The sequence below is a fragment of the Ischnura elegans genome (genome assembly GCF_921293095.1).
Source record: "Ischnura elegans chromosome 13 unlocalized genomic scaffold, ioIscEleg1.1 SUPER_13_unloc_2, whole genome shotgun sequence".
Taxonomy (NCBI): domain Eukaryota; kingdom Metazoa; phylum Arthropoda; class Insecta; order Odonata; family Coenagrionidae; genus Ischnura; species Ischnura elegans.
In genome coordinates this window covers 8,326,933-8,352,804 of record NW_025791658.1, presented here as the reverse complement: position 1 = coordinate 8,352,804, position 25,872 = coordinate 8,326,933, and the positions used below count along the sequence as shown (strand labels likewise).

General features: G+C 39.2%; 1 protein-coding gene across 1 annotated transcript in view; it reads left to right on the top strand.

Annotated features, from left to right (window-relative positions):
• LOC124172698 overlaps positions 1 to 25,872 on the top strand; it is a 60,159-nt gene that overhangs the window by 31,901 nt on the left and 2,386 nt on the right. The window contains exons 3-7 of the transcript XR_006868252.1: positions 6,371 to 6,534; positions 11,171 to 11,245; positions 11,862 to 12,038; positions 22,953 to 23,105; positions 25,731 to 25,860. The gene's annotated coding sequence lies outside the window, so the exon portion shown is untranslated. The remainder of the gene's footprint in view (positions 1 to 6,370; positions 6,535 to 11,170; positions 11,246 to 11,861; positions 12,039 to 22,952; positions 23,106 to 25,730; positions 25,861 to 25,872) is intronic.

Genomic DNA, 25,872 nt, shown 5'->3' with positions numbered 1-25,872 from the left:
GTACCCACACACACAGCGAACTATAATTCCTCAGTGTCATCACAAATTACGGAATAAGAACACCACAAAGAGAATTTCTTTACCAGTGGCCACTTCACAGCACAGAATATGAGATTGTTGAAAAACACAAATTCGTAAGCAAAATCAAGATCACCATATAAGCGTTAATGGGCTGAATATACGTGACTTTTTCGAAAATTTAACGTTGTCAACCACTTCACACACCACACGCAGGCTTGAAAACTTGATGTAGAGAGAATTAAGTTAAAATAGAATCAACAACTATATACAAACAACGCCTGAAACCGTACATCGCGAGAACACAAGATCTATCCGGTCCACAGTAAGTAGATGTTTTCCTAACGATCAAAACTTTCGAAATGAGGAGACGAAATATCATTGGCCGATCCATGATTGGTCAATGGGTGAGATAGAGGAAGCACACATATTTCAAATTTCCTATTTATTATTAAAGATACCAACTGAGTGACATTACACAAGTTATGAAATACAGTGCAACCTCGATATAACGACACCCCACGGTGCACTTATAAACACTCGCTATAGCGAATTGTCACTTTACCGGAGTTGGAGCAAATAATAGCCTATATACCTGTTGTGAACAGATATACAGGAACAGGAGTGGTGCGGCGACAGATAAACATCTATCCCATAAACGTAAGCATAAATCCAGACGAAAGGCGATGTTTTTTTGCATCACTAAATTTCCTTATTCAAACAACGACTAACTATTCAAACAATTTATAAGCGCCGCACTGAATAAAAATCATGCAAAGCATTGTTTCGTCAATCATTATATTTATCGAACGAGAGTTTACCACATACTAAATTTGAGACTGAGCACTCCATTAACTTCATTTATAACAGATCGCTAGCAATTACAGAGGTTAAGGAGTCTTGATGAAAGTCTTCCGGCGGTGAAACCCTCGCTATGGCGAGAGCCAACACCGAAAGGGTCTCGTATAAACGAATTTTTTAACACGCTTGTTATAGGGTCAATTGACGGTGCATCGGCTACCTCTCGTAATAGTGGGGGTGTCGCTATAGCCCGTACTCGCTTCAACGAGGTTCCACTGTAAGTTTTTACGCAATAATTTTTATTAATCAAAACTATCTTACGAAACGATAGCGTTAGTTCAGGAAAACGCCCGTCAAACCCCTTGTGTGGCACGCTGTCAACAGTTCGCCCGCCCTGTGCCAAAGCCATGTGGCAAAGAATAAAAGAGAAATGAATGGCGGGGAGAGAAAACACGAGAAGCGAAGGCCTACGAAACAAAGAAGGAAAGAATACTGCTCATGTCAATTCTCCTGAATGCAAATCAGGTCCCTCGACCTACACCCTTACGTGTAATGCACCCTTCAATGTACCATGTCGCCCTCTTTTTAAAATAAAAACAGGGCAGTCGTAGGACTGGCCGATAGAAGTGAAAACTGAAATAATTATTATCCATTTATTTTTTATGTAGATTTAATATTATTAAAGAACTAATTTTTCCAGTAATACTCATTTTTCAACAAAAAGTTAAATGACTTTTTTCAGCAAACTGTTTATTATTGAATATATATTAAAAATACGATGTGTATGAATAGAAAGTAACATTATTTATATATTAAAATATATTATGCTTTTATTTATTTTATTTAATATGCTTTAAACCTATAATTGTTCACTATGCACATAAAAGAAACTGCCTTAAATTGTACTGACCTGTATTTTTATAGCGTGTACACTCTTCTGCACGTTCATGCACGAGTTCTTTATATTTAATGAACTTTTACAATATACACTATGGATTTTTATTTTCAATTTTAATATTTTTAAAACAAAAAGACTTTAACAGTCTATATATTAACAAAGTTTATTTACTATACCTAGTCAGCCTGCGTAGTTGAAATATCCATTGTAAAATTTTTTAAATTGTACAAAATTGATAAAAAAAAATCCTCCCCAGTGGGGAATCGACCCCGGTCTCCCGTGTGACAGGCAGGGATACTGACCACTATACTACCGTGGATGTAATATTAAGAGACGAATTTTAAGATGGAAATGTATATCTCGTTGTAGCGATCGCGGTGTCGGGTCGGTGACGCTCACGCAAATTCTATGCATTTTCCCCATCCCGCAAAAGTGCTTAATGCCGCTAAAGAAGTTTTCACTTCAAAAACTTTGCATCCTGCCTCTTCCTTGTGTCTACGTTTATGCTGCAATCACCTGTGCTAAACTGAATCTCTCCAGTTAAAGCCGAAATGACTTCTATCACAGTTATAACACCAGAAGTGCTACAAACCTACACCAAACCTATGTCAGGACTAGACATACTGCACTAGGACCGAAAAATATGGGCCTTCTACTATTTAACAAGTTACCCACTGAAATAAAAAACTGTGAATCGAAAAGTTCATTTAAGTGTGCACTTAATCCATATTTAAAAATAAATATCTTCTACTCAGTTGACGAATTTATGCAGCACACATAACTTGCATTAATTATATCTTGACCTGGTATGTATTTGTTTGCAATTACAAATTGCTGGACAGTTTACTAAAGTACTTGTATTAAAATGTGTTTATGTGTGTATATTTCATTTTTTGTATTGGGTTAATATTTTCCGTATTTGTAAATGACGAATCCTATACCTACACAGGTTTGTACGGTCTTTGGAGAATAAATTCCATTCTATTCTATTCTACACCTGCAAACAGAACTTCTGTAAAGCAGTACGTATTAACCCTTTCGAGACGGTGGAGGTTTTGGTCTTAGCATGACTGCTGTACTGAGCCCCAAGAGACTCTTCTTTCTTGTGGTACGGAGCATTTTTGGAGCGCATTCTTTAAGAAGGGTCTCGCTGAACCTTTTTCGACCCCTCCACGCAGGGACTTCGCATTATCTCGTACTCCGAGAGTAGTTTTGCTCCCTCCTTTCCGGGCTTACGACCATACCTGCAGCATTGGTTCGCGGTCAACTTATGTATTGCTTTTATGTATTTAGCAAATGGATAATTGTTGCTTGCACGTAAATTACAGACTTTGAATTGAATTCCTCATTTTTATCTGAGCATTGTCAAATTTTAAACGAAGTTCTAAGGCCATTATTAACACATTTAACGCAGCAGCAATTTCCATGTTGATGTTTATACATAACTCGAGATATAAGTTAATATTTGTCGTAGAATTTTGTTTAAAAATTGTAAACGCTGCTCAAAAGACAAATAATTCAATTCTTAGTGTATATTTCTTGAGAAATGAACAAATAGTTATTTTTAAAATTGACTGTATAAACAATTGAATGACCGCTGTCCCGTACCGCTGAGAGGGGTTATAAAAGAAGAAGGGTCCGGGTACCTGCTCCCGGATTTCGAGGGTTAATCCTAAACCCCGAAGCGTTGGGTCCCGAGACAAAGACGTCGTAAACCCACGACTGTCCTAAAAGGGGGGGAGCTAGAAAACGTATATATACGGCTTTCGATCTCCTGGCCGGGAAAATCTCACACGTATATATACGCCCGTTGTCTCCCGGGACAGGAAACATCCACACGTGTATATACGTGTACAGTAGGGAAAAGGTTAAGAACTGTTCGAGCACTTTCAATGCCTCCCCAAAAGAAGAAAGGCTGTCATCCAAGGACTAGTGAAACGCTTGCATTTGGGTCATTCTGATGGAACGAATACAGCATCAGAGGAGGAGCAATAAGAAGTAGATTATCAAACATTTGCTTAGTAACCTTTTTCAATACATTGGCTATTTCACCTACTTAATTCCATTAACTTTCCGTTACCAATAACCTGCTGTGTACAATGTCCCATACGTAATGAAAGGTAAAAAAATTGTAGCGTAGTTGAAAATGTTTTATTGATAATGTCACACGCACATACTTGAAGTATCCTCTCTGAGGTGTGTGGAAAAATGGTGAAAATGGCATTGTGAAAAATCTAACGTAGCTGAAATACCATTTTTTGAAAAAACAAGTGGTTGACCCAGTACCTAACAGTAAATAAGAAAAAAGATATCCAACTATCACATCAAAAAACGGCTTGAAATTCTCAATTTTCCCATCGAAGGAAGGCAGTGTAATTTTAGGTAAATGCACCGTTCTATCGTCGGATTCATTCGAAGAGGCTCTATTTGACGCTGCAGGTACCTCCTGAATCAGAACATGTCTTGCCACAGCTCGTATTTCGTGGTAGTAGCCTTCTACCTTAGCGAATGCCTTTAACTGTGGTGCCTCTTCCTTATCTAGCTCTAATTCAATTGTCATTTCCCGCAGTTGATCCGATAATTCAACGAAGGACTTATACTGATCATCGAGTAGCAAAAACCTACTCTCAAAAAGGTCTTTATCTAATGTGTTGCCTTCGACCGTCATGGATATTTCGTGTAACTTCTCAATGATACGCATGTTCTCTTCAAATTTAAATTTAGTTGATCGAAATCTCCTCATTAGCCTATTACTCTCTTTAGCTTTCATTAGCCTCTTAATCGGACAGGATAAATCAACTTCACTCAAATGAATATGAAACAATGCTACACAAATGGGAATGCCTGACACATATCCAAAAGAAAACGACCAAAGATAGCAAAAATACCAATGAAACAACAAGGAACAAATATTTCCCCAAGCACTCGCCACGACAAATAATGATTACAAATATGATAACCAACAATATGCTTTCGATGTGGATCCACCCAACAAATGTGCTATTCGGTAAACTAAAATCCGGCCCAAAGGACCAAAAAAATGATTAATATTCAAGGGTGAATAGTGGACTGTATTAAATTTATAATGCCGCCGAATGGTACTAACGGATATGCGGAGGCTTCATTGCCTTGGCGAGCTGGCACATGGCCTCATTTTAATTGAATGTTGAATTGTGAGAGATCACATTTGGTAAAAATCATGTGCGCTCGCTTTCTATAATTTTTAAATTATAAATGTATGTTCACTGATGCATGCAATTTTATTTAAACACATAAATATAATGGTTTAAAAGACAGAAGTGCTTTTCATTTCCGAAGGATATGAATAAAATGGTGCCTATCACTGAAACCTCTCTATAGTGAACCTCCAGACATCAAATTGCCCAAATTTCGGTCCTCTCCATAACGATGTAAAGGGGTTTTACTGTGCACTAAAACTCATTTAAAACGCTCATGCATGTAACGAAATCTTGCCTATAACGAGGTGAGTTCCTAGTAGTAATAATTTTGTTGAATATGAGAGAATATCTAACAGTAAATAAGGAAAAAGTTATCCAACTATCCTAATCGTTTTAAGTGACCGTTGAATTAAGTGAGATCACATTGTTTTCTCTTGAATCATGGTAAAAATCACTTGATAGGTCTTGCTGTCTGCAATTATTAAATAATAAATATATGTTCTCTAATGCATGCATGTTTATTTAAACGCATAAATATAATGGTTTAAAAGACAGAAGTGCTTTTCATTTCCGAAGGATATGAAAAAATGGTGCCCATCACTAAAAACTCTCTGTAGTGAACCTTCATGCATCAAATTGCCCAAATTTTGGTCCCCTCCATTACGATGCGAAGAGGTTTTACTGTATTAACCAGAGGCATACACATAACAATTTTGTGGCAATTAAATTAAAAAGGAGAACTTTGTGCTTTCACATTAATATTTATTTACACAACCATGGTTTCAACGTTAGACGTCATCATCAGGTGAACTCAACAGAGGTCCATCACATCCTTATATACCAGGCTAGGAGGGGTTGGGAGGGAGTAGTTTGCTATACATTTGTGAGATAACAATCGTCAAAGTGATTTTGTTTTTGAAGTGCTTCATTATGAACCTAAAGGACCTAGATTAGACGCTTTGGAACAGATGGAAATTTTGCAGCACGTACGTTCCAATGACAACATTGTAAACTAATTTTTGTATGACTCCCACTCCCCTCTTTTAAGCCTCCCACTCCTAAATTCCTGGGCTAATGACATGACAGACTCATCGGCCTCTATCTCACCTGAACCATCCCCCCTCCACCTGACATGCCCCCCCTAAGGGAACCTCCTCCCCCTAACTTCTTTCATACCATATGACCAAGTTCTTTCCCCCTCCCTCTTCCCTGTTGACCAATCCGTTCAACCTAGTTACCTTCCTCCCTACCCCTCCTAGCCTGGTATAAAAGGATGTGATGGACCTCTGTAGAGTTCACCTGATGATGACGTCTAACGTTGAAACCATGTTCGTGAATTAATATTTATGTGAAAGCACAAAGTTCTTCTTTTTTTAATTTAATTATGAATCGCTTTCACCAAGTTACGCCTCAAACAATCAATTTTGTGGGTATTAAACCTTTAATATTAGTAACTTGTTTCTATTCCAATTAGGTTGGCCTTTTGATGATATTCCCGGTTCTCTACCTTGCGGACATAGTGTCGGATTGCTACATGGCCTATCGACACTTCAGCCAGACCAACTACCTCAACTTTGCCCTCACAATCCTGTTCGTTTTTGGACCAATGGTTGCTGAGATCATCAGCAAATTTGTAGTGTAAGTATGATCACAATCATATAGTTAGTGTGGTTTATTTCCCACTGTTGTCATAGTCCAGGGTTCCCACTGCAAACCGTGAAGACCTTAAAACCGTGAATAAGCCGTGAATTTCGCCTGCCGTGAAAAAACCTGGAAATAGCTGTGGATTTCGTCATGAAACCTTAAAAATCACTCAAACTTGATTTTTTAGAACTACGATTGACGGATCAGAAGAAAAATAGGTCAGTCACTTGCAGATACTGCCCACGCATTTATCTGCAAACGTATATTCAAAGCGCAAGTATTGGTCCGTGTGTCATGACGACACAAAGATCTTAAGGCTGTGATTGGACGACCTTTAACCAAAGTGATCGTTAACCCTGGCGAGAAATCAGACACCTCTTCCCTTCCCTCTCACCCTCCATTTTCCCACTCACAACCTTTAGCCGGCCCTAAATTTTGCTAACGATAGGCGACGTCATAAGAGCACTTCCATTGCTGCGTTTTGCATTCCCAGCGTTTATCGCGTTAGCTATATTTTTAGTTAACGCGTGGCCAGTGATTTTTATGTGATCAATATTTCTTCCTAAAATGGCTCATCAAACAGACCGTGAATTTGACGCAATTTAGACCGTGAGAACCTGGAAAAAACTGTGAATTTTATAATGAAGATAGAGTGGGAACCCTGTAGTCAGTGTCATTGATATAGATGTTAAGATGAGAAACTCAAATCTGGAAAGCTAGGGACCAAAGGGTTTCTGGATTTCTGGTTTTGTAGGCCAGCACCTAACATGCGTCGTTCAACGAATCACCAATCAACCTTTGATTGGCATAGCGAAGCTCATCTCGTCATTCAGACATGTGGACGTGTGCTGCCAGTCTCAATCCTCTCAGCTGTGTAAAAGGAGCAGAGGTCTAGCTACATTTTCTAATTTTAAAGTTACTGTGAATTATATACAGTGGAACTTGTTTGGTATGTTTCTGAAGGGACCACAAAAAATGAACATACTAACGAGGAAAACGTGCTAACGAGGAAAGTTAATAATAGCAGTCAGGGTGATTGCAATCTGTGGAAAAGTCATCATAATTACATCTACTATCGGTAGTTCTCGTAGGATCGCCTTCCTGAACTCTTTTCACCTTTAAAATCAAGAAAATGAGCGCTACATTGAAAAACAATACCATGTGAATAAAAATCACAATGTTTCATAGATTTCCCGAAGACAATTACATGAAAACGGCGTCTATCTCTCGTGATTTATCCTATGTATATTTATGGAAAGAGGACAAATAAAGATAAGTCATGTCTTCTTTCTCACAGCGTACTCGGAGAATATAACAATAACCCTGAGTATGTCAACTGATTGTTTTTAAACATCATAAAAATTGGACAAAATTATATTAACCTTTAATTACGGCGACAGCCGTGCACATTCGCTTCTGGAATGAAACCATATCGATTAAGATATCGATTGATATATCGATTAATAACACGCAAGGTAATTAGATTACGACGTAATTACAAGAAGATTTTTTATTATAAATTTGAAATTTACTTAAAAAAATTGTCTGATGTCGTCTGCTTTCGCACCGAAATCAAGTACATATTTTTAAGCTAAGCTTCGCGTGGAGATTGAGAGCATCGTCTGCTTCCGCAGCAGTAGTCAAGTAAATACGCACGTGCTTCGGAGCCTAAACCGCCTAGACCTCAAGTTTATGCAGTACTGCTTTAGATAAAGTGGGTTTTGGATAAAACTCATTTCTTCATCGTGATAACTTGTACAATAGCAACAATTGCCCACTCGCGAAATTTGTGCGCAGTGGGCACTGCAGAGGCAATAGAAGGTGAGGATCTCGGGGTGGGGAAAATCGACGACGACGAAGTAAATAATTTGCACTTGACCACATCAGTTCAGTGTTACATATATATAATTACAGTTTGCATACTTAAATAAAGAACAGGATTTTTCAGAAAACCATATCTGCTTCCTGAGTAAAAAACTCATTTATGGAGTACAGTGCTTTAGATGCTAGCCAGGAGTGTACAACAGATTTTAATTTAGTACTGTTGCTTCGTCTTGCAGACGCGGGTAAGTGATTGAAGAGCTTAATACCCATGTATGAGAAGGAATTTTGTGTTATATTTAGTCTCATTTGACCAGCAAATGGGTGATTCTTTCTTCTAGTGTCGTGGTCATGTATGTCGGACCTAATTGTAAAAGACTGGAGATTGTCTTTTGTATGTACAAGTACTCTATATACATACAGACTATAGACTGTAAGTACCGTATAAGCTTGTGTAAGAGGCGCACACGTGTAAGAGGCGCACCCCTATTTTGAGGATCGAAGCTATAAGGAAAAAAAATTTTGCGACATTTTTTTAATCCAATCGTGCGGTGTTGCAGACGTATGCCTGGAATTTCGACAGTTATCGAAATGTCCTCTTTCAGTACTATTTGAAAGAGGAAATTTTGATAACTGCGGCGGTAATAGCGGCATTAGAGGGAGTAGAAAGAGTTCCGATCCTCTCTTTGCATACGCCATCGCTCTACGTTTCTTGTCCTACTCACGAACAATTTTGTTTAAAAACTCTCGCAGGAGTATTACAATAGAATTGCAGCTGTGGAAAATTTTAAGGCAAAACACGACAGGCACATAGCATGAGCTTTCCCAACAGATTGAACAACAATCGGGGCAATCTCAGCGCCGTAGGATAATAACCACGTTGTAGATTTAAGGTCCCTTGCACACGCACCGATTTTGGACGGCCAGTAAAATATCGGCCGTCCACATTCCAATAGTGAACAATGGGAGAGCATTGGAGCTTGCACACGTACCGACCACACGCCGGCACCGGCAAAATGCCGGTTAGCTGCCGGCTATTGTCACTGTGGATCGCCGACGCTGGCTCAAAAACTTAGCAACGTATCGTTTGACCGGTAAAAATCCGGCGTGTGTGCAAGCATCGCTTCGCCGGTAAAATATCGGCCAATATTTTACCGGCCATCCAAAATCGGTGTGTGTGCAAGGATCCTAACGGAACTACACTCGGCTCTCCATCAGCTAATGCCTCTGCCGTTTTTTTCCTTTCCGAGACTCCACAGGAAAATATCAAGTTACAGGGGAACAATGGAAACGTGTTTCATCCCTACCCCATTCCACCAACTAACCTTTTTCGGTCTACCAGGTTCAATTCCCCGAGTTTCTGGAGGTCAAATGCTACGTGAGTCACCTTCTGAGCTCGAAGATATCTCGATATCTTTCAGCAATTGTATGACACGCACGAGGTTCTAAAAAGAATTAGACCTAACGCGACGTATATCTTACAGCATTTAAGTTTTTTGAGCTCCAATTGATTGACGCAAAGATTTATAGCTAAAATAAGGCTACTAATATTCAACATAGTCCAAACAGCACAATTTCGGAAGAAACAAGCGTAGCATAAGCGCATTCAAACAAGACGAGACGGACTGGAAACTCAGGCAACGCAAACTGCGTATATCACAGTGCTGCGCCTTCGCCCCTTCGCTTTAAAGGCAACGACGTCACATGCAAGATCGGACGTGTTCTTCCCTTGCTCCTTCGCTCGTAGCTTTAAATACGGAGGGGAGGGAGCCCTCTTCCCCTCGACCTCTCCTTCAGCGCTCTTCACTTATAAGCATTTCCGATTTCTCCTATCAACCATTAAGTCCAACAATGAGCACACTCGTTCGAATTTTTTCAACCGCAGGTTTTGACACAAATATTACTATATGCAGTATAAATGCCGCGGGATGCCCACTCGTGGCAATAAATTTAGCGCGCGCTCCGGAGCGAATCATCCTGCGCGATCTTTTCAATGTTCACCTCTGGGGTACCGACGTGACGGCGCGATGCTTGCAAGAAATTCAAACAGGAGCATTTTAAAAATACGTCACTAAGGGAGAAACTCCCCTGCCTGCCGCTTGATTTTGACCCAGGGTTTCAGATGACTGACTCACACTGAAAACCAAGGCCACTCAGTTCCCCTTGAACTTGCAACTGGTGAAGGGGAGGGGGGGAAGATAAGAAGTTTGTGTAAGAGGCGCACCCCCATTTTCGGCTGCAATATCTGGGAAAAAAGGTGCGCCTCTTACACGCGCTTATACGGTGTGTTCAGTTTCCTGAATAATGGCCTACAATGTTCTATTGAGGGAGAATGAGTTATTATTCTTATGGCTTTTTTCTGTAAGTGAAAAATAGATTTTGTAGCTGGGGCATTACCCCAGATCTCTAGCCCATAACTCAAGTGACTGTTGAAAAGAGCATAGTAAATGGACTTGAGATGTTCTGAGGGGATTAGAAAGCTTAGCTTCCTCAATACATACAGTATTATATGTGTACATTATTGATGTTGCTTGCAAGCAACATTGGGTTGTAATAGGTTAAAGACAAACCGCATTTCTTAATATTCATCTATTAATCTTTCCTATGGTTGAAAAGTTTCCTTTGTTTGATAGGGTATTAATAATCCTTATTTAATCCAAGCGATACCTACTAGCAGGGTACACTTCTACCTGATAGCACCCTGCATCGTGCCGGCGCTCATAGCCTCGCACTATGGTGGCCTCACAGGGCCGCAGCATAAATGCATACATTCATAAATGGTGCTCACAAATGTTTCTTCTCCTTTCAGAAAATTGAAGGGATCAGAAGAAGGCTTAATGTGGAAGAACGTATTCAGCATAGAGATTTTGAGACTGCTTCCAAGGTAAGAACTGTTGCCATTCGTTACGTTCTTTGATTCTTTTTTTCAATGTTTTTCTTAACGTACTTTCGTGTCTGTCTATCTATCTGTTTGTCTGAAATTAAGACAACAAACCTTTACTACATCCAATCACGTGTGGAAATTTTTGTGCAAATATTTTCAATGCTCTATTCATTAGAGTGCATTATTTGATTTCATGTTCTTAGCTAAAATTTTTGAGTGAATATTTCCAGTGCTGTATTCATTAGAGCATACCTAACAGTAAATAAGAAAAAGGTATCCAACTATCCCAATCATTTTAAGTGACTGTTGAATTGAGAGAGATAACATTGTTTTCTCTCAAATCATGGTAAAAATCATGTGCGCTCGCTTTTTCAATAATGAATATATGCTCACTGATGCATGCAATTTTGTTTAAACACATAAATAAAATGGTTTAAAAGACAGAAGTGCCATTCATATCTAAAGGATATGAATAAAATGGTGCCTATCACTGAAACCTCTCTATAGTGAACCTCAATACATCAAATTGCCCAAATTTTGGTCCCCTCTATTACGATGTAAAGAGGTTTTACTGTAGTAAAATGGTAATGATTGAATTTGAACGTTTGCATAAAAGAGCGCACCGCAGTCTGAGGCACGCCCTGGACTCGAGGAAACAGTTTGACAAAGATCTGTCCGTCTTCTACTCGGAGCTGAACCGTTTGCGTGGTGTTCGCTTCGAGGGACTGTCGTGCGCTCCATCGGCCAGCAGCCTGCGCCGTCGACCTACGGTCACAGCACCATGGAACCCAAGGTGAGTACCGTAGTCGTGGGCGTATCCCTTAGCGAAAAAACTGTTAAAAAAACTGTTGAAAATTTCAACAGTTAATTGAGACAACTGTTGAATCCAACAGTAACTGTTAAAATCCAACAGTAACTGATGAAACCCAACAGTAACTGTAGAAAATCCAACAGTAACTGTAGAAAATCCAACAGTAACTGTAGAAAATTCAACAGTAACTGATGAAACCCTACAGTAATTGTTGAAATCCAACAGTAACCGATAAAATCCAACAGTAACTGATGAAACGCAACAGTAACTGTAAAAAATTCAACAGTAACTGATAAAATCCAACAGTAACCAATAAAATCCAACAGTAACCGATAAAATCCAACAGTAACCGATAAAATCCAACAGTAACCGATAAAATCCACAGTAACCGATAAAATCCAACAGTAACAGATAAAATCCAACAGTAACAGATAAAATCCAACAGTAACCGATAAAATCCAACAGTAACCGATAAAATCCAACAGTAACCGATAAAATCCAACAGTAACCGATAAAATCCAACAGTAACCGATAAAATCCAACAGTAACCGATAAAATCCAACAGTAACCGATAAAATCCAACAGTAACCGATAAAATCCAACAGTAACCGATAAAATCCAACAGTAACCGATAAAATCCAACAGTAACCGATAAAATGGAAGTGGTTTCGTGCACATACAGAATACACGGGAGCACCGTGTTCCTGTTTTCCAAGCCTTGCAGTGAGCGATCACGCTCAGTGATCACGGATAAACATCCTGCAGCATTTGCAACCCGGGCAACTTGTGCCAGACTTGACTACATGGCATGGTGACGGACTTCAAGCAGTGGTTTTGAAGCATTCATGTAAACTGCTTTTCCATATCCGTGATCACACATACACGGTTGTGTGGTTTTCGAAACCAGGCCTTAAACAAAGCATTAATAATACGAGTACAACCATGTTATCGCCGCTAAAAAGATCGTGAACTGGTGAAGAAAGCTCTCCTTGAGTCCGGGAAGCACTCTGAAATAACAGAATAACTGCATAAATAATAACATATTGTTTGTTTTAGGTAAATTATGAACATTAAAAGACACTTAAGTGAAAGTTTGGTTTATCCGTGCTTTCCAATACAATACACTGATGAATTACATGGGATGATATATCAGGTAACATTCGCATGTAAAAGTATACATGTTGAAAGTCACATTTGTCACAGCATAAAATATTAAGTACAAGCACTGCTCATAGAATACGTTTACAAATGTTTTCTTTACAATGGTTCATATACTCATCAACACTATACAAGGTACCGTATAAGCTTGTGTAAGAGGCGCACACGTGTAAGAGGCGCACCCCTATTTTGAGCAACGGTGCTGATAAAAAAAAAAAAAATCCGGAATTCTTCTTTCCCCACCGCGAAGAGTTGCAGAGGTATGCCTGGACTGTTGACGATTATCAAACTTGCAATACTGAAAATTTAAGCAGCATTTTGAACTAAACATTTACGTGTAATTTGAAGTAAACATTTACGCGGCATTTTGAACTAAACATTTACGCGGCATTTTGAACTAAAAATTTATGAGCGCGAATTTTCATCTAAATTTACACCGCACGTATGGCGCGCGAAGATAAGTACGTATTCACTTGTACTATCAGCCTTTTTCTCCTAGGACTTTTTATCACACTATGCAATGGGTGAGAAATCGATATTTATTGAAATGAAGAAAGTCTGGCTATGCTGCAATTCATAATTGCCGAGCAGTCACACCAATCGCTAATTTTGAATGCCGTTTTCCCTTCACTTTCCTAATAGACCAGTGGTAGTCATTACGAGGACGATCTTTTTCACCGAATTCAATTTATAGAAACTACTCTTTGCCGAAAGCGATGGCGAGCGGAAATGCCAACATTTGAAATGCAAAATTTCCTAGCGTCAACCACGTAAAAACGATCGATTAAGGATTAAATCACATGAAAATCTGAAAAAATAAATTCAAGATGAAAATCATGACTGTCAATAGCAGTAAAAGCATTTATTTGTTTTTTTTCACGAAATACATTTTGAAACGTATTAAAACCAAATAATTTACATAAAAATGGCTGATTACTAATAAGGCCGGTTTCGCGGTATGGAGCATGTCCGGTCACATCCATTTTGAAGTCACCCTGTGGCAAAAGAAATAGTACATGGTTCAGAAGACAAAATATAAATTGAGTTATGAATCATAGGTTTCATCAATGAATATTAATATCGTTTTCACTGACCTTCATTCTATGTCGCTGGTATCATCGCCCTCTCCAGCGGAATTTTCCTCGTCATTGCTATCCCAAGTCATACAGTCTTCGCTCCCATCCAAATTATTCGTAATGCAGCACTTCTTGAAACTTTTTATCACCAAGTCTTCAGGAATCAACTTCCAAGAACTAATTATCCACTGGCATATTTGTGTTAGACTTGGTTTTTTCATTCGTCCTGTTGGTGTTGTTTCATGCACCGTTCCTGCCATCCACTCTGTATAATTCCTCTTCATGTTAGCCTTGAAGGGGCGATTTATACACACGTCTAGAGGCTGCAAAACTGAAGTCATCCCCCCGGGAATAATAACTTGGTCAGTTTTACGACTGGTGAGATATTTTTTCACTCCATCTGTTAAATGCCCGCGAAAACTGTCCAGGACAAGCATATTGGGAAGGTTGAGCAGAGCCCCTGGGCGACGTTCCCACACACACCTAATCCAATCTAACACCAAACTATTGTCCATCCAACCCTTCTCTTGAGCCCGAACAATAATGCCTGGAGGTAGTTTTTCTTTCGGGAGGTTTTTCCTTTTGAAAATTACAAACGGAGGAAGTTTCTTCCCATCTGCCAATGCTGCAAGCATGACCGTGCACCGCTGTTTTTCTCCTCCTCCAGTAGTCATCATTACGGATTTTGCTCCTTTCTCATTGATTGTACATTCAATTGGCATTTCGTAGTAAACTGGTACCTGATCAGCGTTACCGATTTGGCCTAACAAGTACGAATTCTTTTTTCTCAAGCCAATTACATATCGTTGAAAGTTAATCAATTTCTCTTCGTACATTTCGGGAAGGCGCTGCGAAATTGTTGTCCTTCTTCTAATGGAAAAGCCGTTCCGTCGATAAAACCCACGAACCCATCCCTCACTTGCCCTAAACTGATCATGGCTGATATTCATCTCTCTGGCTATTTCAAGCGCCTTAAAAACACACATTTCCGTCGACACTGCATAGCCAAATTGCCGTCTATCCCTGATGTAATGCGCCAGCCTTTCTTCCAGGATGGGGTAGCTGGCAGATTTTCCTCTGAAGGATCTTCTTCCCCTATTTGTGTGGAGCAATGCGTCCTTATCATTCCTCCATCTTCTTATACATGATTCCGACACATCAAACTTTCGTCCGGCTGCGCGATTCCCTACTTGCTCAGCGTCTTGAATCACTTTCAGTTTTTCTCCGGCCGTGAAAGAGCGCAACTTTTTTCCTGTATTCATCTTTAGAACAGCACTGACCGACGGTAGCGTATGCACTGATATTCTCAGCTAAAATTCGTAAAATGCCAAAGAAGTAGAAAAAGGAGGAGTTGGAAATCCCGGCACCTGCTGCAAGGCCAATTGCTTTCCTTCATTTGCACCCCACACTTTTGCTTAAAAAGTAGTCTCTATGATATGAATCACCAGGGGTCTTTTGTCTATCTCTGGGAGTGGACGTTTTGTAAACAGTCTTGGGTTGTTTACCTCCCCCTTGTCGACTCCTGTGGCGAGTGTCGCCGTTCTCAAGGATTATGGGGATTCCCAAGTCTGGCCTCTTCGGTCGACCCTTTCCTCCTGCGGTCTCCACCAAGGGGAATTCATTCATAGCCCTCATAGTGAGGGCTCCCAGGCAAAACCGTTACGCGAGGGTCAGTAATCCTTTCTCCTTCAAGCCGTTTCGCTTTCGGTGTGGGTTGGGTTTTTACTATCGGTGTTGAAAGCCGGGAGCGTGTGGACGAAGATGATCGTGTCCTTTGTTGGAAGTCGTGCGGGAAATAAACCCACATTCACTTTAAGTTGTCCTCGCCTTTCATTTATCATAACCAGGGGCACACGACCCCGCGGGCATATGTTTTGGTCCTTCGTGCCGGATTGCTGCCAAATAATGTTATCATTTCCAGACATTTTCTTAATCCTACCACCAGTCCCGTAAGCACCGTGAGGATTAAATGTAACCAAATCGATGGAATGAAAGCGTGGAACAATAAGGAGTAAATATTCACGTTCAGCGATGCTAAGTGGAAGCAAATGGGAAACCTGAAGGTGGGAAAGCTCACAGCAAAATGCCGCAAAGTTCAGTTTCTGTGCTGTAGGTTTCGCGTTTAATTTACCGGATTAAAGAATTTGGAATCGCTCTTCAATTATAAGCATTTCTGATATCTATATCCACCATTTAGTCCAAAAATGTACACTAATTTTAATTTTTGCGCCGCAGGTTTTATCAACAATATAATTGTCAATTGCAATAACTCTTATAATAGCGTCAGAAGATTCCTTTTAAAAAATCACGCCAAGGGCGTAATGGAAATTACTCGGCAAGACAGATGGAACGAAATCCTTAGGGCGGGCTCGCGGGTTACACTCCTAGGGCAGGGTCTATAAGCGCGAGCTTTTTACCTCTGCGCCCAGAAGGGGGAGGACAGAAAGGAAAAAGGATTGGAGGCATCGCCGCGATGAGAGCCCGACGATACCTCCAGGGAAAGGACGGGGGAGGAAAGGAGGGGACGAGGGCCCTACTATTAGCGAAACCTATCTATCGATCGAATCGGTAGATTACTCGGCAAGACAGTTGTTGACTATTAACCAGACATCCTTCAAATCTAAAATCTTCTACAATTTAGATATGCGATTGCTATTTGCAGTTTTAAGTGCCGCGGGATGCCCACTAAGGCGCTCACCGCAGGGCTAATAAAACAAACGCCGCGCGACCTTTTCCATGTTCACCTCCGAGGTATCGACGCGACGGCGCGATGCTTACGAGTATACTTACGAGTAAAAAAGGGCAAACAAGAATGTTATAAATATGTCACTTAAGGGAGAAAATCCTGTGCCTCCCGCTTGTTTTTGACCTTGGTTTTTAGATGACTGGCTCACGCTGAAAACCAAAGCACTCAGTTCCCCTTGGACTTGCGACAGGGGAAGGGGAGGGGGGGGGAAGATAAAACGTTTGTGTAAGAGGCGCACCCCCATTTTCGGCTGCTATTTCCGGGAAAAAAGGTGCGCCTCTTACACAAGCTTATACGGTATTTTTAATTAGGTATCTTTTGAGATTCACTTTAAAGAGTTCAATTGATGGTAAATTTCTTAATTGTTCTGGTAGAAGGTTATAAAGTTTTGTTCCTTTATGGAGAGGACCTTCACTACTCCTTTTTGTCTGTCTTGGAAGAACATGCAGGTAGTCTTTTGTTCTTGTCATATGCGAATGGTAGTCAGCATTTTTTGGGAGAAAATGTACACGCTTTTTTATGGATAGCATCAGATTCAGAATGTAGAGGGATGTTACAGTCAATATTTTATGTGTTTCAAAGTGAGGCCGACAAGATTCTTTATATTGTAAATTTAATATAATTCTCAAGGCTTTCTAAATAACTGCATAGATAATAACACATTGTTTGTTTTTCTGTAAATTATGAACATTACAAGACACTTAAGTGAAAGTTTGGTTTATCTGTGTTTTCCGCTTATTTGTGCCATCTCTACACGTCATTAGCCCGGTTATTCTGGAGTGTACTGTAGTGTTGTCTGTATTTTGTTCGGATGGTACTGGGACCGAGAGAAAATGCCGTATTAAGGAGGACCATAATAACCAAGTTCCACCCTGCATGTTATTGAAATACTGCCCATCCTTAATATGTTTTTAACTCAAGAATTCGAGGATTGACTAGTCCATACGCCAGTCCTTATTTTATAAAATTGAGAAAAGTTATGTTTTCCTAGTCTCGAAATGATCCAAGAGAGGTTTATATTCACGTGTTAAAGTTTGGTTAGAGAAAATCAGCTCCTTAAGTGCTTTACTTTTACATTTTACTGAGAAAAAGCACATTCTCAGCCCAAAAAAAACTATGTATATTGAGGGTCCTCAGTCAGCCGAACTCTTCAGCTGAGTGCACGTCAGCCGAATCTCTCCGAAGGGTCGCTAATCCGGGACCCTTTTACTCGACGAGCTCACCCTCACAGGACCGTCTCATCGACCCTACCAGCCTCCCTCCTGAAAAGGTCTCCCTCCCTCAGGGGGGCCTCCCTCCCGAAAAGTGACTGCTCTGACTGCATTTTGAAAATCTATCAATCAATTCGATCATCAAATAAATACTTCTTTAAAAAAACTTTTTAAAAAACACGCTTTTATTTCGCTTGGAACAAGTAATAAAAAAATGTTTAAAAAGATGGACTGAAAAGTAAAAAATAAATTTTTGAAATGATAATTCAAAGAACCTGGGTAATCCATAATATTTTCATTAATAAATTTTTGAAATGATAATTCAAAGAACCTGGGTAATCTTTGATGTTTTCACTAAAAATAAAAGCGTGGGGGCTTCACCGTAACATATTACTCCACCCCCACGCTTTTATTTTTAGTGGAAACATCAAAGATTACCCAGGTTCTTTGAATTATCATTTCAAAAATTTATTTTTTACTTTTTAGTCCATTTTTTGAAATATTGTTTTTATTACTTGTTCCAAGCGAAATAAAAGCGTGTTTTTTTTTAAGTTTTTTTTAAAGAAGTATTTATTTTCTACTTTTTAGTCTTCACATCTTGCAATCGTATACTTTCATAAGTTTTGTTTAACTGTAAAAGCCCACCTCGTTAGTTACTGATTTATCAGTTAACAGGTCCACCAGCGAGAAGGTGAGGTTTGGCACGTGATGTGAGAGGCTTTGAGCAGCAATGCTGCTTATATGACGCATCAAAATCTTTTTAGACCCAACTGTAGCATTATTGCTATAATTTCTTCAAATTATAGTAATAATGCTACATTTTTTTTCGAAAAAATCCGCCATGTTGAAAATTCCATATTTAAAATTAATACGTTTATAATGATCAAAATACACACTTTAGATGTTCGAAAGTGGTAAAATATTGTATTGTTGCCGGGAATACGATTTCCTGTAAAGTTTCAGATCGATTGGAAGTCGGAAAGTGGTCGAATTTTCGATTGCAAGATTTGAACTAAACATACAAACAAACAGACAGAGTGAGTTAAATAAAAGCGTGTAAAAATGATTGTTTGCATCGTAATCCTATCAATCAAGCAATTAAGTACGTCTTTTAACCGTGTTTATACAATGAAAAATAACAATTTTGTTAACTTTGCTAAAATGGCCATTTTTCCAGTGGTCTGCAAGTATGTTTTTACCCTCCAAAGGGTCCCGGATTAGGGACCCTTTGGAGGGTGTACCATGCCCATTATTTAAGTACCTGCTCCATGGTCCAATGAAATGCATTTTAACCTTTTCGCCGCATGTGAGGAAAAGTTTTTTGGAGATTGAACAGCTGTGAAAGGGTTAAGCTTCGTTGCCTTACTATACATTCCGTCATCAAATATTCAAATTCACAGAATACATGAATTCTTGACTCAGAGTAAAATAGGATATAATTAGGGAAATATGACTGACTATGGATTGAATTTCAGTGACAATTACAATTTTCAGATGATGATTTCTTATTTTGTCCGGAAGCCTCACGTCTACATCTAGTGCGCAGATGTGGGTATAATATATCATAAGCAAGCTTAGACCATTGTTTGGGATGTTAGGAATCCAGTCGGTTACATATTAGAAGAAAATGCACAAACAAAGTTCTGCCAAGCACTTTTTTAAGTACTTTAAGTAAGGGAAAAACGAATTTCCATACCTATTCGTCCCGTAAAATTCGTCCTCTTTAATTTATGATTTCTGTCAATGCCTTGAAATATAGTGGGATTCTGATATACATATTCCCCTGTATCTGTAAGATATCTATTCTTAATTCCTTAAGCAATCTAAGCCTAGCGTGCAGCCTCCGAGTACATAGCAGCTCCCAGCCTCGTTTTACGCTCGTAGCAGCTTTCCTTTGTAAGAAAGCTTTGCCTCATTGGAGTCACTCCATTTTTATGGAATGTTTTTGACCAATAGTACCTTTACTTACACTATTATAATCCATTTTCGGGTGTACGTCTGCATGCTTAATATTTGTCTCAACGTTTCATTCCACTTACTGGGAACGTCGTCAGGAGAATGAAAATATAAACATCTATCGTACCGTTGGAAAAGCTGGTCCATTGTTGTCAAGGTGTTTAAAAAAGTAAAAAAAATAAAATAAAATCCAACTTCTTTAAAACATCTTCTATAAAAAGGAAGATGAAAAGTGGAATATTGTTATTAAATTTTCGAAATATATCTCGTCCACACATTGCTTAAATTATATCCATCATCCCTGTTTAAATTCATAGGTCGTTTAGAAATTTCTGTCGCCTCTCTAATAAGCCGTGGATAATATGCAGATTTTCTTGCAATGGCTTTGGCCTCATCCAGGAGGATCTTGTGTCCTGGCCCTGACATAAAATGATCGGCGACAGCTGAAGTTTCCCATTGCCTTGCCTTCAGCACCCTTTCATGCTCTTTCAGCCTTGTCACTATCTTCCGTTTGGTCTGTCCGATGTAACTAGACCCACATGAACACGGAATCTCATATATACCTTCCATTTGTAATGGGGGAATATTATCAATGACGGATGGAAGTATGATCTTCCTCAACGTGCCAAACCTGGTTTCAACGTTGGCTTTTCCAAGGATGCGAGCAATCCGGTCCGTTGTTCCTGATATGTAAGGCAGAACTGCAAAAGCACTTGGTTTTGTTTTCATCCACGTACCTTTACTTAGTTGAAGAAACAGTGGATATTCATTCTGACTCTGTTTTTATCTTTAAAAAAATGTCTGGCAAAATTGATGTCTTTTTATTATGCCGATTCCATCTCTTTTAGTTACATAATTTGATTGAGTTTTTTATCCATGTTCTTGATCATTTTTTGGTAATGATATATTTTATATTTCTTGAAGTGATTTAATCATATGTTATATTTTAACTTTTGATATTGATTACATTTTATCTTTCGCTACCTTTTACGTGTTATATAATGTTTTTAATTTTTATACACTTTACTTTTTATATTAACTAATTTTATCTTTCGGTACACTGCTTTTTTAACGTGCTAATTTTATGCTTATTAATGTTCGTATGCTTCTTACATGTTTGTGATTTTATAACTTTTCATATTGATTACATGCTATCTTTCGCTACCCTTTACTTAATAAATGTGTTAATTAACACCTATTAATGTTTATATGATTTTTATACGCTTTTAATATGTACTTAATTATGTTACGGTATGTCTACATGCTATTTAATGTAACACTTTTTCTGTACATTGGGTTAACATCCGTAAGAATAAACAATTATTATAATTATTATATTATTATTATTTAAAGATATTAATTTCACTTCAGCCATGACGCTCTCGGCACTTTCCCAAAATGCATTTTGTGAGGAGAAGGTTTTCAAGAGATTGAACATTTTACGGAATTAAAACTTTAAAATTACCTTGTTGGTATATATATCAATTGCGTATGTATGTAAAAGATAATTTAGAAGACTTTACCACCAATGCTCAAGTGCATGGACGTACCACTCGCCATAGTGGGGATAAAGATATGTATTGCCACTCAACTGCCATGTATAAATGGCCATATGGCTTCCAAGGTCTATAATGCCCTTCCTCCAAGATTAAAAAATGCTCAGACAAGGGCAAATTTCAAGTATTTCCTGAAAAACTTTCTATTTAACAAAAGTTATTATGGCATAAACGACTTTCTGGAGGAATGTGGTTACTACAGAAGTGTATGATTTTATGTATTATTTTTTGTATTGACTTGTCCTATATTTTACTATGTAAAGTCCTGGGACCAATAAAAATTATTATTATATTATTATAGCCTCCGAGTACATAGCGGCTCCCAGCCTTGGTTTTACCCTTGTAGTAGCTTTTGAAGAATGCAGCTTTCCTTTGTAAGAAAGCTTTGCCTCAGTGGAGTTATTCCATTTTTATGGAATGTTTTTGACCAATAGTACCTTTAAAAATATTAATTTCACTTCAACCATGACGCTCTTGGCACTTTAACGAAACGCATTTTTAACCTTTTCGACGCATGTAACAGGGTTCCCACTCAACCGTGAAAACCTCAAAACCGTGAATAAGCCGTGAATTTCGTCTACCGTGAAAAAAACCTGGAAATAGCCGTGAAATTCGTCGCAAAACCCTAAAAACCTCTCAAACTTGATTGTAGATCTACCATTGACGGATCAAAATGATAATAGGTCAGTCACGTGCAGATACTGTCCACGCATTTGTCAGCAAATGTATATTCGAAGCGCAAATATCGGTCCGTGTGTCATGACCACACACAGACCTTAAGGCTGTGATTGGACGACCTTTAACCAAAGCGATCATTAACCCTGGCGAGAAATCAGACACCTCTTCACTTCCCTCTCACCCTCCATTTTCTCACCCACAACCTTTAGCCGGCCCTAAATTTTGCTAACGATAGGCGACGTCATGAGAGCACTTCCATTGCTGCGTTTTGCATTTCCGGCGTTTATCGCATTTGCAATATTTTTAGCTAACGTGCGGCCAGTGATTTTTATGTGATCAATATTTCTTCCTAAAATGGCTTATCAAGCAGACCGTGAATTTGACCCAATTTAGACCGTGAGAACCTGGAAAAAACTGTGAAATTTATAATTAATTTAGAGTGGGAACCCTGTGTGAGGAGAAGGTTTTCGGAGATTGAACATCAGGTTAATGTGTGGCATTTGTGTCGTTTGCAGGGCACTGGAGCATCATGGGAATCCTGGCATCTCTGGCATGTTTCTCGTAGACGCTACATTTGTGCCACTATTACATGCACTACGACGGCCTCAAGAACAACTTCAAGCTGCCGGACAGGGCCACTGACTTCCTCGCCCACTTCCTCATCGTCTGTGAGCACTTTTGTCTTTTGTTTTCTTTTTTTACGTGTCATTTTACTTGTTATTTTCTGCATTAGAGAAACCAGGGTTCCCACTCAACCGTGAAAACCTTAAAACCGTGAATAAACCCTGAATTTCGTCTACCGTGAAAAAACCTGGAAATAGCCGTGGATTTTGTGTCATAAAACCTTAAAAATCTCTCAAACTTAAAGAAAAAGAACTAAAATTGACATATACATAGTTGTACATATATCATTGTAAAGCCCTATATACAGTGCAACCTCGATATAACGACACCCCACGGTGCACTTATAAACACTCGCTATAGCGAATTGTCGCTTTACCGGAGTTGGAGCAAATAATAGCCAATATACCTGTTGCGAACAGATATACAGGAACAGGAGTGGTGCGGCGACAGATAAACATCTATCCGATAAACGTAAGCATAAATCCAGGCGAAAGGCGATGTTTTTTGCATCACTAAATTTCCTTACTCAAATAACGACTAACTATTCAAACAATTTATAAGCGCCGCACTGAATAAAAATCATGCAAAGCATTGTTTCGTCAATCATTATATATTTATCGAACGAGAGTTTACCACATACAAAACCGTGAATAAGTCGTGAATTTCGTCTACCGTGAAAAAACCTGGAAATAGCCGTGAATCTCATCATAAAACCTTTAAAACCTCTCAAACTTGATTGTAGAACTACCATTGACAGATTAAAAGAAAAATCGTTCTTTCGATCATGGTTCAAAGCCGAGTCACGTGCAGATACTGTCCACGCATTTATCTACACCCGTGTATTCGAAGCGCAATTATTAATTGGTCAGTGTGTGCCATGACAGCACATTAACCTTAAGCCTGCGATTGGAAGACATTAACCCTGGCAAAAAATTAGGCACTTCTTCACTTCCGTGCCGCCCTGCTCTCTCCGTTTTCCCACTCACACCCTTTTAGCCAAACATGAATTTTGGTAACTATAGGTGACGTCATAAGAGAGAGCACTTTCATTGCTGCGTTTGCATTCAAGGATTCTTTTGCGTTTGTTACATTTTTAGTTAACGTGGGACCGATGATTGTTACGTGATCAATATTTCTGCCTAAAATGCCTGATCTATAAACCGTGAATTTGATGACATGTAGACCGTGGAAACCTGGAAAAAACCGTGAATTTTGTGATGTAGTTAGAGTGGGAACCCTGGAAACATTTCGTGTAAAAATTGGATTGAAAGAGGTAGGTTTTATCCTGTGGAATTTACCCATCATGATGCTGACAGAATAAAAAAAAACTTCTTGAAATGTAGGCAATTGCCGCGAGATTCCTATAAAAATCCCATAAAAATAACAATTTTCACGTATTCCCTCGGTGTTTGAGTAAATAAACAATGTTAGAGTATAAAAGTATCCTATATATATGTATATAAAAATAGAATAGAAAGTATGAGCGATGCTGTGGTCGACTCCGATTACTCCAAATACGCTACCACGACAGTACAAGAGAGAGTCCGGCGCCACCACAGTCGAAAAGGTGTTTGGCACCCACGTCGACTACTCTAGTGGTTGACTGTTACGCAAACAAAAACTGAAACTGGCAATTCAAGGAATCATAATGACTTATCGACATTAAATACGGTTATTACGGAGGCTTCCGCGGTGAGTTGATTGGTGATGGTTTTCCGGGTTTATACCGCATTGATTCATGTTTTTGCGGACGATAGTTTCGGGCGCGTTCCAGCTCCCGTCTTCGGGTCCAAATGATGTGCAGATCTGCGATCCTTATATATATATAGCTAGTCAGGCGGATGTTGATTTTTAATTCCATTGTTGGAAAAGCCGTTTGAAAGATGAGGATAAAGGATAGCCGTCTTCCCTATTGAAGTTCAAATCGCAAAATTTGAGCTCGATCGGCGACCCAAAGGTCGTGTATTCCCCTTGTTAGTTTCACAGGTAGGTATCATTATGCAAACCAGAGTGAAAAACTGGCCCTGTGCCATCATATATGTCATCTCAAGAGAACTTGATGGTGGAATTACCCCCCACCTCTTATGTAGAGCCGATTTAGAAATGCATGTAGGGCCAGGGATGCCGACATAAAAAAATAATCGGAGGACCAAGTGCCAAAAGGTGAAAAATATTAATATATATCCGCAGAAACAAGGTGATGTATACAGCTTTATTGTACTTATTATAATACAGCCAATTTTATTGTTCATTTCACTTGATGGGTATAATGTGATAGTATTACTTATTACCTTTCATGAAATCTTGAAAATCTCTCAAACTTGATTGTACTTGTAATCTTTCCCTGCGAAATGTTATAAGTAGTCAGTTTTAAGTTTTTTAAGCATTTTAGAAGAGTCGTATGATCAGCATTAGAACCCTGATAACTCGAATCTCGATATCTGGACACTCAGGGGAAAATCGACAAGCCTGACTCATTTTTTTCTCACACCCATAACGAATTTTCGAGGGGGCTCAGGCCCCATGGAGTCCGTGCCCCTGGTAGGGGCCTCATGTTATGTAGCGATGGATACGTAGGGTCAACTAAGAATACGGGCCTTAACATGTAGTTTCAAGAATTTTTAGTTCCGAAACTTGCATTGATCTGTGGTTTGCTTTCATCTCCATAGGTGGCAGGTTTATGGCCATCTCGTGTGTCGCTGCCCTCCACCCAATATGGTTCCTCGTGGTTGCATTCTTCTACCTGGGATTCCGCTTCATTTACCTCTACCGCTTCAGCTCAAGCCGATGGGCTTACAGGTAAGGAATTGG